Source organism: Staurois parvus, unplaced genomic scaffold (assembly GCF_062004578.1).
Source record: "Staurois parvus isolate SC_StPar_1 unplaced genomic scaffold, SC_StPar_1.0 ptg000618l, whole genome shotgun sequence".
Taxonomy (NCBI): domain Eukaryota; kingdom Metazoa; phylum Chordata; class Amphibia; order Anura; family Ranidae; genus Staurois; species Staurois parvus.
In genome coordinates, this window is record NW_028318414.1 from 724,164 (window position 1) to 739,034 (window position 14,871).

The 14,871-nt window shown below is 42.0% G+C and overlaps 1 protein-coding gene across 2 annotated transcripts in view; it reads right to left on the reverse strand.

Moving 5' to 3' along the window:
* Positions 1-14,871, reverse strand: part of ANKRD34B (ankyrin repeat domain 34B) — a 66,170-nt gene that overhangs the window by 10,576 nt on the left and 40,723 nt on the right. The gene's annotated exons all lie outside the window — the stretch shown is intronic.

Sequence of the window (14,871 nt, forward strand, 5' to 3'; positions counted from 1 at the left end):
TACAATCTTACAATTGTTAAAACTGAGGTGGAGGCAAAAATCTAAATACATATATGGGAGCGGTTTTACCTGCTGAGTGATTTGCATTTCTGTTTATTCAGCTTTTAGATTTACACAGTTCTGCCCCACAGCAAACCCCTTTCTGGCAGAGCAGGGGACCTCATTTTTTTTTTCTATTTTCTATTTCTATATTTTACTTTTAGTTACACTTTAAGTAACACCCACAGCTCTTTTCCTTCCCCCAGGTTGTGATTGGACGCTGAAAAGAGAAGCAGCAGGCTAATCAGCTTCTGTCAGCATGTACCTTATTAGCACATGAGCACTGCAGGATTAACTGACTGTCTTTGTGCTGCTTCTCCCTTTCCCAGTCTAAGCTTTACTGTACAGGGCCTAACAAGAGGCTGATACAGGATTAATACCAGGTGCTTTGATTAAAAAAATACTTTCCATGATGTCTTAATGTATACAGAGATTAAAATAATTTGTCTGTGTAGATTTAAGTATCATTACCATCTTTATATCATAAACCTACCATTAGTGCCCCTCAGATGACAGTCCTACATGGCTTAGTCCACCACTGCTCCCCAGGTCCCTTCTTCCGGGGGGCAGTGCCGCCCCCCTAAAAATTTCCACTCTAGGCAAACGCCTTGTTTGCCTCACAGTAAATACACTGCTGAGCTGAATCTCATGGACGACAAAAATTTTATACACACATTTATTTAGTTTTTTTTCAGTGTATCAAGTGTAAGTGCCTTCATCTGAACTAATAATGGTAATCCTCTTTACATCAGCACTGAGACAAATGGAGAGACAGCACTTTGAGACAATCTAATTTTGCGTACTTGTGCTTAGTAGTGTACTTTTGCTTACAGTAAATACGCAACCAGGTGGAGAGAGCAGAGTGATGACCTCATTGTTGTGCAGTTTTTCTTGGACTTTCCCAACAGTAGGTCAGGGTGTGATTTGACCAGTAGAGAAAAACAAAACAGAGGGCGCACCGGCCTTGTGCATTACCTTTAAAAATATGTTTATTAAATTTAAAAGAAGGTATTCTCACAAAAGTACATGAAAATAAGCACATTATATGTCCAATTCGCACTGCGTTTCTGAATGGTGATGAGAATGATGGACATCCAAAATGGCTGACACGTTTCGAGGACTAGCATTGATGAGGAGGCACTGATGATGCACTGATGTGCAGCAATGGTGGTCACTGATGGGCGGCACTGACTGACAGCACTGATGGGCACTGCTGGGCAGCACTAATGGGTGGCACTGATGGGTGACATTGCAGGACACAGATGGGCACTGGTGGGCGGCACTGCAACGGAATGTTGGGTGGCACTGCAGGGCACGGCTGAGCACTAATGGGAGACAGTGCTGGGCGGCACTGGTAGGCATTGGTGAGGAGGCACTGGTGATGCTGCACTGATATGCACACTGATATGCAGCAATGATGGTCACTGATAGGCTTCGCTGACTGACGGCACTGATAGGTGGCACTGCTTGGCAGCGCTAATGGGTGGCACTGATTAGTGACACTGATGGGCACTGGTGGGAGGCACTGCTGGGCAGAACTGCAGGGAACTGATGGGTGGCACTGCTGGGCAATTGTGGGTGGCACTGCTGGGCAGCACTGCAGGGAACTGATGGGTCGTACTGATGGACAATGGTGGGCGGCACTGATGGGCAGTGATCATCAGTGCCGATCTGCTCTGTGACAGCTGCCGGTTATCGGTAGCACTTTCCTCACACTGTGACAGCGTGAGGAGAGTGCTGCCAATAACCGGCAACTGTATTTACTCTGTGATCTGGTGCGTCATTGGACACAGCTGATCATGTGGTAAAAGGCACTATGATTGGCCTTTTACCTCATCACGTGATCAGCTGTGTCCATAGGACACAGCGATCATGGAGATCGCTGGGGGTGTGCGGGAGGGTGCGTTCTGGGAGGACGTCATATGACGCCCACCCAGAAAGGACAACCGCGCTGTAGCCGTCATTTGGCTATAATGCGGTTAGCAAATGGTTAAATACCACCAAACTAAAGTTCTGTCTCAAAAAATTATAAAAATTTTGTTTGTGTACAGTGTTGCATTACCATACAAATGCCATTCAAAGTGTGAGAGCGCTGAAAGCTGAAAATTGGCCTGGACAGGAAGGGGGTAAAAGTGCCTGGTAGGCAAGTGTAAAAAGCTCAGTTCCAGCCAAAAGAGTTTTGCATAGACTTATGAGGAGTAAGTACTTTGTTGCCTGGGACCTTGTTTGGAAGATTTCTGTTACAGCGGGACAAGAAAGGAAGGGAACAGCTGTCATTGGTACAGGAACAATAATAACAGAGGTGTTAACCTTTCCCGTTAGGGGTTTTCTGATATAAAATTTTTGATGATATGAAAATCAATGGAAGCTGCAGTCTAACTTCACATATACTCAGAATTTCAATTGTTTTCTAATCTCAGACCTAAAACGTCCAGAGGGATTGATTTGCAAGAGAAGCTTATGTGCACTCCAAACAAACCAAGGACCCTCACCCTCCGGCGAGCAGATTTGCATTCAGACGCTGACTAGTTTTATTACTTGGGAAATACAAAGTCTATGCATCACTATTTCTCTAGCCTGACAAGAAGGAAGTCAATTTTCGCATATTCATTATAATATCAGCTCCTCTCATTGTCTCACAACTGATAACAAACTGTGCCCCACAAATATCTAACTTCTCAGATAATGGAAAAATACACAGAGAGGTCAAATTATTGTGAATTGATATTATTTCAACATTATGACTATTAACAATTTCAGAATAAAATAGAATAGAGTCCTCTGGGACACCATGGCAATTGGGAAAAAAAGGTAAAATGTTCAAACACTTTCCAGTTTACTTATCTACAGTACATCATATCATATGAAGGACTAAATCATGTTAAAGTGGTTCTAAAGGGTGAAGCAGCAGCTCTCTCCCTACCCATAGACTCAAGAGACTCATTGTCTTCTGCTGCTGTCAATCATAGCCAGCGAGGAGGGAGCGGGGGACAGGGCCAAGCTACACAGAGCCAGCTTGGGAAGGAGCCGACACGAGTGCCCCCATAGCAAGTGGCTTTCTATGGGTGGCACTTGGGAGGGAGAGGAGCCAGGAACACCAGCTGGGGGCCCCAGAAGAGGAGGATTGGGGCTGCTCTGAGCAACACCATTTCATAGAGCAGAAAAATATAGCCTATTTGTTATTTTAAAAAAAATACGGGTTTACAATCACTATTAGAATAATTATATCAAGTATATGTATTGTCGGAAGCAGGGCTTTTTTTTCTCTGAGAATAGGTGCAGGAACTTCCCTCTTACAAGTCACTCCTTGTCTCCTCCCCCTAGCCACCTCCAAGCATCCTTACTTGTCCCCTCCCCCTAGCCACCTCCCAGTACTATCCCTTTTAGGGAATACAGAATGCAGTATCATTTTGTGGTGCTAAGTTATTTGTATGAAATTTGGTAATGTAAACAAGAAAAGCAGTAAAATAGATATCCTGCAGCCAGCCACAATAGATCTCCCAGCAACAGTAGACCCTCCCAGCAACAATGAACCCCCCACAAAAAAATACCCCTCCAGCAACAATAGATTCACCCCGGCAACAATAGACCCCCAGGAGCAACAACATATCCCCCAGCAACCAACAACGAGAGATCCCTCCCGGCAACAGTTGACCACCCAGCAACATAAGACCCACTCCTAGAAAAAACAGATCCCCCAGCTGCAACAGTAGACCTCCCTAGCAACAACAGACACTCCCTTCCCCCTGCAAAAATAGATCTTCCCCAGTGACAATAGATCCCTCAGCAGCCAGCATCAATAGACCCCTCAGCACACCCCAGCACCCCTTGCTATTGCGTACATTCAGTGCTGGAGGTGCCAGAGCTGCATTCCCCTGCTGAAGTGAGAGGGAAGTGAAATTATGATATGATACTTACCCAAAAGTCCTTAGAGAGTCAATAATTATTACCTCAAAAGTGATATCTTGATAAGGCACGGATCATTCGTAGATATCCCATAATTAAAATGAAAGAACATTAAAGATATAAGACCACACGTGAGATTATCCACATTGGGGACCGCATCAATACTATTATGAGAGTACTACATCTAGAATTAACTCATGAATAAAAATATTACATTTTTTTCCAGAGACTAAAAACAGGAATTCTGGTCTTAAGGCAACATTCAATGGACAGGTATGTTCAACGCCTAAATAAATATTAGGGTGATGAATAGAAGTGCCTATTAATCAAATATGGGTGAATATTGTATGCCAGGGCTTGAAAAAGCCGCTCGCAAAATGCGAGGAGAAATTCTCTACCAGCGAGCACAGATGATGGAGCGGCTGCGCTCCAAGCCTCATTGTGAAGCCGAGTTCTGGTTTCCAACTTCCGATTTCCGGCTTCTTCGGCACCGCCGCTGAGGGGACAGGTGCAGGAGAGGTCCGCTGTCCGCTGAGAGGAGGCACCCTCTCCACCGCCGCGGGGGACTCAAAGAGTAAGTACTGTATACACGTCATATCACTATAATGGAGTACAGGGCAGCTGGGATATACATACTGTATACATGTCATATCACTATAATGGAGTACAGGGGAGCTGGGATATACATTACTGTATACATGTCATATCACTATAATGGAGTACAGGGGAGCTGGGATATACATTACTGTATACATGTCATATCACTATAATGGAGTACAGGGGAGCTGGGATATACATTACTGTATACATGTCATATCACTATAATGGGGTACAGGGGAGCTGGGATATACATTACTGTGTACATGTCATATCACTATAATGGGGTACAGGGGAGCTGGGATATACATTACTGTATACATGTCATATCACTATAATGGAGTACAGGGGAGCTGGGATATACATTACTGTATACATGTCATATCACTATAATGGAGTACAGGGCAGCTGGGATATACATTACTGTATACATGTCATATCACTATAATGGAGTACAGGGGAGCTGGGATATACATTACTGTATACATGTCATATCACTATAATGGAGTACAGGGGAGCTGGGATATACATTACTGTATACATGTCATATCACTATAATGGAGTACAGGGGAGCTGGGATATACATTACTGTGTACAGTTTTATATTTTGGACTCTATTCTAAAGAAAAATTTAATTTCATAAGCTTTAAGGGGGTGTGGATGGAGACGGAGTTGGGGGACGATCCAGGGGTGGGGTTGGAGGCGGACCTGGGCAAGCTTGGGTGGGGCAACTGGTGGAGAGTAAGGTTTTTGCCTGGCTAGTGAGTCTAGACTCGAAATTATAAGCCCTGTTCTATGCTATGCTTTTTAGGTTAGTCCTTAGATAAGAGAATTTGGGGGATAAAAGGGAAAGAAATTTGGGGGGAAAAAAAAAAGAAATGGGACTCAGAAGAAGAAAGAGACACAAAAACAAATCTCTCCACTGTGAAATTTTATCTCACTTCTGAATCTCACTGAATTTAGGCTTTCATAGTTTTGTTTTATAGACTTTTGGCGTTTAATGAGATTCAAGGGTGAATAAATAAAGCACTGCCTGGTAATTACTTATGAACTGTGTGAAATCACTAACGTGCTCCCACATCCAAAACATGTAATGGTATCTAATAGTGCCACACTGCTCTTTATGAACTAACCATCTCTATCAATAAATATACAGTGAATGCACTTTAAACATTTTGATGTATATTCACTGTATGTTTATTGATAGAGATGGTTAGTTAACCGCTTTCCCGACCACCCTATAGTAGAAGTACTGCTGCAGGGCTGCGCAAAATCACATATATATACCTCATTTGCATTCAGGGTTGCATTTTACTGGATACGTTTTATAGCAAAAAGTCAAAAATGTTGTTTTTTTTTTTCAAAATTGTCAGTCTTTTTTTGTTTATAGCACAAAAAATAAAAATTGCACAGGTGATCAAATACCACCAAAAGAAAGCTCTATTTGTGGGAAAAAAAAGGACATAAATTTAATTTGGGTGCAGCATTGCATGACCGCACAATTGTCAGCTAAAGAAACACAGCACTGTATCGCAAAAAATGGCCTGGTCAGGAAGGGGGGTAAATCCTCTGGAGGGCAAGTGGTTAATGAAGAGCAGCGCAACACTATTGTTTACATATTCAAAGATGTCATCTCCATTTAAGGAATCAAAGTAATTAAGTTGAGCTCTGTCAGCGTAATTAGTAGTGTAATCTCAATCATTGCATTCTGCTGCAGAGAATTCGAGAAGAGGGACTGATTGGGTGGATCTTGCTGTCTACCAATATAATTTAAATTATTTGTGTTCTGAGACAGTGGTGACTGTGAATGAACAATAGGGAATATGATCTCTCCTGTGGTCCTTGGCCCCAATATAAGTACAGTGGGGATCGAAAGTTTGGGCACCCCAGCTAAAAATTTGTATTAATGTGCATAAAGAAGCCAAGGAAAGATGGAAAAATCTAAAAAAGGCATCAAATTACAGATTAAACATTCTTATAATATGTCAACAAAAGTTAGATTTTATTTCCATCATTTACACTTTCAAAATAACAGAAAACAAAAAAATGGCGTCTGCAAAAGTTTGGGCACCCTGCAGAATTTATAGTATGCACTGCCCCCTTTGCAAAGCTGAGACCTGCCAGTGTCATGGATTGTTCTCAGTCATCGTCTGGGAAGACCAGGTGATGACAATCTCAAAGATTTTAAATGCCCAGACTCATCTGACCTTGCCCCAACAATCAGCACCATGGGTTCTTCTAAGCAGTTGTCTAGAAAACTGAAACTGAAAATAGTTGACGCTCACAAAGCTGGAGAAGGCTATAAGACAATAGCAAAGCGTTTTCAGATGTCAATATCCTCTGTTCGGAATGTAATTAAGAAATGGCAGTCATCAGGAACAGTGGAAGTTAAAGCAAGATCTGGAAGACCAAGAAAAATATCAGACAGAACAGCTCGCAGGATTGTGAGAAAAACAATTCAAAACCCACGTTTGACTGCACGATCCCTCCAGAAAGATCTGGCAGACACTGGAGTTGTGGTACACTATTCCACTATAAAGAGATACTTGTACAAATATGGTCTTCATGGAAGAGTCATCAGAAGAAAACCTCTTCTACGTCCTCACCACAAAAATCATCATTTGAACTTTGCAAATGAACATATAGACAAGCCTGATGCATTTTGGAAACAAGTTCTGTGGACCGATGAGGTTAAAATTGAACTTTTTGGCCGGAATGAGCAAAGGTACGTTTGGAGAAGAAGGGGCACAGAATTTAATGAAAAGAACCTCTGTCCAACTGTTAAGCATGGGGTTGGATCAATCATGCTTTGGGGTTGTGTTGCAGCCAGTGGCACAGGGAACATCTCACGAGTAGAAGGAAAAATGGATTCAATAAAATTTCAGCAAATTTTGGATGGTAACTTGATGCCATCTGTGAAACAGCTGAAGTTAAAGAGAGGATGGCTTCTACAAATGGATACTGATCCTAAACACACCTTAAAATCCAGGGGGGATTACATCAAGAGGCGTAAACTGAAAGTTTTGCCATGGCCTTCACAATCTCCTGACCTCAACATAATTGAAAATCTATGGATAGACCTTAAAAGAGCAGTGTGTGACAGACAGCCCAGAAATCTCAAAGAACTGTAAGACCTTTGTAAGGAAGAATGGGCAAAGATACCTCAAACAAGAATTGAAAGACTCTTGGCTGGCTACAAAAAGCATTTACAAGCTGTGATACTTGCCAAAGGGGGCAGTACAAGATATTAACTCTGCAGGGTGCCCAAACTTTTGTAGAAGCCATTTTTTGGTTTTCTGTTATTTTGAAAGTGTAAATGATGGAAATAAAATCTAACTTTTGTTGACATATTATAAGAATGTCTAATCTGTAATTTGCTGCCTTTTGGAGATTTTTCCATCTTTCCTTGGCTTCTTTATGCACATTAATACAAATTTTTAGCTGGGGTGCCCAAACTTTCGATCCCCACTGTATATGGTTATACTTATTACTGATAAAGTAATATGCTATTGATCTAAATGTCATTTTTACGTATCACAATAAATTAGACAAATATGTGATTGTTAGTTATTGATGGTAAATAGTCATTTGTTTATCACTACGTAGTCGATACCTTCATTAAAAACCTCTCTACACAGACTTAGTGTTACTAAACCCAGGACCCTGCATTTACTATATCTGGTCTCCCACAGTACACAGAACATGGAAAATACTAAACCCAGGACCCTGCATTCACTATATCTGGTCTCCCACAGTACACAGAACATGGAAAATACTAAATCCAGGACCCTGCATTCACTATATCTGGTCTCCCAAAGTACACACAACATGGAAAATACTAAACCCAGGACCCTGCATTCACTATATCTGGTCTCCCACAGTACACGGAACATGGAAAATACTAAACCCAGGACCCTGCATTTACTATATCTGGTCTCCCACAGTACACGGAACATGGAAAATACTAAACCCAGGACCCTGCATTCACTATATCTGGTCTCCCACAGTACACAGAACATGGAAAATACTAAACCCAGGACCCTGCATTCACTATATCTGGTCTCCCACAGTTCACAGAACATGGAAAATACTAAACCCAGGACCCTGCATTCACTATATCTGGTCTCCCACAGTACACATAACATGAACATGCAATTATTTTAGTAAATATAAACTGCCAAATACCTTTTCTCATTAGCAGTTAGAGCAGTCTTGTGACTTCAGCAGAGCACTCGTTAAAGCTTATAGGAGTTTTCTTTCTGCTCTAGGAGGATGTGAAACCTATGGACAGTGCTGATTGCCCTGTGCTGATCACATGCACTCTGAAGAAAAAAAACCCCTCTCTAGCCATAGACACCAAACTGTGCATGTGCAGAAGGGCTATGGGTTCAGTCTGTCTTATCAGCGTGGACAAGAGGAGGGGCAGAGAAGACAGGATCAAACAGCCTTTTTACACAATGCAGAGGATTAACCCCTTAGGTTCCACAGTGAGTATAACAAGCATGTTTTACTGCATATACAGACTGATTTTACTGTTGTGGGTTTAGTAACACTTTAAAATAACTCAGGACATCAAATAAGAGTGGTTTGTGTTTAATACTTTTTATGCTAATTAAGTAGGCACGCGGTTACAATGCTGCCCCATTGATCTCAATGGGTGAGTTTGATAGGCAGTGCATGATGACTTAAAAAATGCTGTGATATGTGTACAGCCCTGTCGGGCTGTAATGTCAGAGCTGGGTAATCGAGAGGGGGGGGGGGGGAGCACCAGTGTCAGGTGGGCAGCCAGGGGGAGGGGGGGTGCATAAAAAACCTGTTTTTCCCTCCCCCTGGCTGCCTGTGCAAAACAGCCCTTAGCAGCATTCAAAAGACTAGATGAGGTTCCTGTTTCACATACTGTACAATCTTCCATTACAACACGACATTTTACTAAGCCTTTTCCCACTGTATCAGGGGCGGACTGACCATTTGGAAACTCGGGCACTGCCCGAGGTCAGTAGGGGGCCCCATGAGATGCCCCTGGTACCTTTATCATAGGCTTTTTTGAGTTTGGGCAAGGACACAGGGGCCCCATGATCCCCTATTGCCCGGGGGCCCCATGAGTTGTCAGTCTGCCCCTGCACTGTATACAACATGTCACTGTTTACTAACCAATTCCAGTTTAATCGTCAAGACATCTACTACTGTGGGATTTAGTTCCAAGCTTTCAAAGCACAAACATTTTTTTTAACATGCGAAAAAGGAAAAAAGCCCAGAAATGCTCAGGGGGTGTTTGTATATTTGTAACATTTAGAAAGGATTCAAAAACGTACATGAAATGTATGCCTATACCATGACAAAATAGGACCGGTGCCCAGCCATCCTACATGCTGTTTTCAAAGTGTGCCATCTGAATCTGCTACCAAAAATAAATACTGTTTTCCAGATAACTATGAAATCTGTGCTGCCAGAATGTTTTACTAAGCAAAACACAGTCTTGAAAATACTAAGACACCTGCAGCGTATGAAGATTAAAACAACATTTGTTCATCTCACAAATTAAACTTTCTCTGTAAGCGTTAAGACTTCATGTGTTAGATGACAAACATAGTAAGATAATAAAAACTCAACACAAACAAGATATTGTCCTAAACCTGTAGGTCAGGGGTCTTCAATGAAAAATTGCAAAGGTCCAGTCAGTAAACTGTTCTTCTGACAGAGGTACAAAATCTTATGTTTGCACTATAGCACATCACCCCCCCCCCCCCCCCTTTACGTCACAAGACTCCCTGTACATCAGTATCTTCAGCCTACCCTGAAAGTGTTACTAGACTCAGGACTCTGTATTCACTATATCTGGTCTCCCACAGTACACACAACATGGAAATGCAATTATTTTAGTAAATATAAACTGCTAAATACCTTTTCTCATCAGCAGTTAGAGCAGTCTTGTGACTTCTATAAGTGTCTAGCAGAGCCCTGGTTAAAGCTTGTAGGAAGAGTTTACGTTCGGCTCTAGGAGGATGCAAAACCCCTGACACCTGTCTGGACAGTGCTGATTGGCCCTGTGCTGATCACATGCACTCTCTCAAGAAAAAAAAAAAATTCTCTAGCAATACACATAAAACAGAGCATGTGCAGAGTGTCTCCACACATATGTTTTATCAGTAGATAAGAGGGGGACACTGGAAGAAGGAGAGGATCGGAGATCGGCTTGGATGCAACTGCTCGGCCTTGGAAACCCATTTCATGAAGCTCTGTATGCACTGTTGTGCTAATTTGAAGGCCACATGAAGATTGGAGGTCTTTAGCTATTGACTCTGCAGACAGTTGGTGACTTCTACATGCTTTGACCCCCTCTACATTTTACATGGCCTACCACTTTGTGGCTTTCAGATGCTGTTGTTTACAACTGCTTCCACTTTGTTATAATACCACCAACAGTTGACCGTGGAATATTTAGTAGCAAGGAAGTTTCACAGATGCACTTATTGTATAGGTGACAACCTATCACAGTACTGTAGTGTAGGGCAGTGATTGGCAGCTGTGGGGTTCCCAAATACACCCCCTTCCTGATTCTCCACCCTAAACAATAATCCCCCTCCCCACCTCTCCGCCCTAAACAATAACCCACCTCTCCACCCTCAAAATAACCCCCCCACCTCTCTACTCTAAACAATAACAACCTCGCCACCTCTCCACCCTAAACAATAATTCCCCCTCTCCACCCTGAACAATAACCCCCTCTCCACCCTAAACAATAACCACCTCTCCACCCTAAACAATAACCCCCTTCCCCACCGCTCCCCCCTAAACATTAACCCCCCTCTTGATGCTTAACAATAACCCCCATTCCCACTTCTCCCCCCTAACAAAATACCCCACCTCTCCACCATAAGCAATAACATCCTCTCCAACCTAAACAATAGCCCCTCCCTACCCTTAACAATAACCTCTCCCTGCCTCTCCACCCTAAACAACCATCCACCTCTCCACCTTAAACAATAACCCCCCTCCCTTCTTCTCCACCCTAAACAATAACCCCTCCTGCCTCTCCACCCTAAACAATAACCCCACCTCTCCTAGAGGTGAAGCTCTAATGGGAAGAGGTGAAGCCTAAAGAGGAAAGGGTGGGGTTTACTGATGAAGGGGTGGATCTTTAACAGGAAGGGGTGGGACAAATTTAGATGGGAGGGGCAGCACAAAACCAAAATACGCAAAATAGATCACTGTGTGCCACCATTATGGCAGATGTGCCTTTGGGCTCTGCCTGACCTTTGGGTCCTTCCAAACAAAAAATCTGAAAGAATGCATGTGCACAGATGGCTGGGGAAATTAGTGCATGCACAGGGACCCCAATCCTCTGGCACTTCTGCACAGGCAAATTCTTGCCTTCAAAGAAGCACAAATAAATCACTTAATAAAAATAAATTTGTAAAAGAGGGAGGGGAGAAAGCACAACATGTCTCTTACAGCGAATGTCCACTTTAGAATTACTCAATAAAAACTACTGGGAAGATAAACCTCTTCCAGGTTTTGTTGCTGTCTGTATCTCTGTTGGGGAGAGTTCCCTTGACTTCCTGTTCTATTGGATAACCACAACTTGGAAAGGGTGTAAGGGGAAATCTCCCACAGGAATCAGATTCGGAGAAATGCTTCTGTACTTCACAGCTTTATTGAAAACTCGAATAACATTTTGACTGGCGTTGGGCTTTAAGTCTTTGTCTTGCTTATGTAAATATTAAAGTCTAAAGAGAGACAAAATAAAATAAGGTTTCCCCTCATCTTCTGGCATCACAGCTGCCTCTTGGATGGCCAACAGTGCAGGAATACAGAATCTACACTCACAGGTCACATTATTAGGTACACCTGTTCAATTGTTTGGTAACACAAATTGCTAAGCAGCCAATCACATGGCAGCAACTCAATGCATTTAGACATCTAGACGTGGTGAAGATGATGTGCTGAAGTTCAAACCAAACATCAGAATTTGGAATAAAGGGGATTTAAGTGACTTTGAACGTGGAATGGTTGTTGGTGCCAGAATGGTTGGTCTAAATATTTCAAAAACTGTTGATCTACTGGGATTTTCATGCACAACCATCTCTAGGGTTTACAGAGAATTGTCCGAAAAAGAGAAAATGTCCAGTAAGCTGCAGTTGTGTGGATGAAAATGCCTTGTTGATGTAAAAGGTCAGAAGAGAATGGGCAGAGTGGTTCAAGATGCTAGAAAGGCAACAGTAACTCATGTCAATATGGACCAAAATCTCTGAGGAATGTTTCCAATACCTTGCTGAATCTATGTCACCAAGAATTGAGGCAGTTCTGAAGGCAAAAGGGGGTCCAACCCATTACTAGCAAGGTGTACCTAATAAAGTGGCCGGTGAGTGTCTATCTTCATAAACTAGTCTCCACTATCCATCGGAAACATTTGGATGTGGAGATACCTCCTAGATCCCTAGTAGTGTAACAACTGAGAATAAAATTTGACAGGTTGTATCAGATGAACTAAAAAAAAATAAAACCTAATCCTGTAGATTCTATATGAGTCCTTTTCAAGATTATTTGCATATTAATAGAACTGTTTAAACTGAATATGGGGTAAGTGTTACCTATAGGTTAATAGCACTCATTAGTAATGCAGAGAACATTAATTATCATTAGCACAGGCTAACAGGTTCAGGCACAGTGCTTTGGTAAGCAGTTTCTTCTCTATTGATTTCCATTTGTACTTACAGGAAATGATAAAGAGAGCATTCTGAGGCTTGTATGAATTTATGCTATATTTTCTGCATAAGTATGACATTGATAAGTACTTACATTTAAAAAAAATGCCATTTTTAGTATTACTATACAGTATATTAGTACTGGTAGTAGTACTATTCTTGTCCCCTGGTGTCTATATCCTGAACCAAGCACCTCCTTCTTTAATGACTGGTTATATTTGCTACGTGTCGGGTGTCTCAGTTGCCTGTAGGATGAGAATCATTAATTGCACAGCAATAAGTAATAATTATAATGTGAAATAAAATACTCTGCACTAACTACACCCATAAAAACCTAAAACAATTAATATTAGCAGCTGTAATCAATTATCATTGCTCATTTCAGATTCTATACAGCATTCCCCCACCCTTACATCTAAAAGTACAAAATATAAAGGGTGATGACTGAAAAATATAAAGTACTTTAAATCACATCTGTGCCAGAAATAACATGCTTCATGCATATTTACATACAATATAATCTGCTGCATTGTATCAGTGCAATGTTTTATATACTGTAACACACAGCACATGAAAGGGTTGGGAAATGATGTATAGAATCTCCTTAATTAACATTAAATATCATAACATAATATAAAAAAAAAGTATTATTAAAGTATTTTATGTAGTAAAATTAGTGGTATGGGTTCATGTGCTTGCCATAAAAAAGGAACTGTGATTAAACCAGAACTCCAGGAAGCCATGAGACTTCACTAGTGTAGCACCCTCCTAGATAGGCGCCAGGTTCCGTAAATTGAATCAGTAATGTAATCAGTGTTGTTGCATGTGATTGTTTAGGTCTGTTCTGTGTTTCATAGGCTGCAGGTTTGACTAATGTCCCTGCAATCCAGAACTTTCTGGGTGGTTCTGGAACATAGGTGTGGAGTAAGAAAAATGGACAGCATGAATATTTATACTGTCTTAGCCAATCCCAGTGGAAGAATGCACAGATGGTTGCTGGGAAGGTGTATAAACAGCATGATACCTGGAACAGAAGTGTATTGTCCCTGAGGAGGAGATCACAGCCTGGGGGGGCTATTTGCCCCCTAGGCAAGCATGCCAGGTGTCAACTGTTCAATGAAGTCCCAGCTGGGCTAGCCACAGTGTACATGTTGACAACAAGAGAGAACCCATTGAGTGAAGTGATGAGCATGTCAGTATGTTGCTTTATTGCCCAATTAGCAAGCTGGGTTGTTTACCAAATCACGATAATATTGGAAAATGGGTCAATGACCTGGCTGTGATGCCTGGCAGGGGTGAGCAACAATAAGGGTCCATTCACACTTAAGCTATCCACTGCAGTCAACATGCACTATAGCATGCGTTAATGTGCATTGTGTTACAGCAGCATGCAACAGACGAAAAAATGTACATGACCCCTTTTTAAAAATGCAGTGCACCACATCATACGGTGTATGGTGCGGTGCAGTGTGTTGGGTTGCCATTCACAGTAAAGCACAATGACGTTGCTGTGCCATTCACAATGAACTGCACCACAACGGACTGCACAAAGAACAGACACAAGTGTGAAAGGGTCCTTAGTGTGTAACGCTGTCTTTTAGTACTCATCCTGAAAACACAGTGG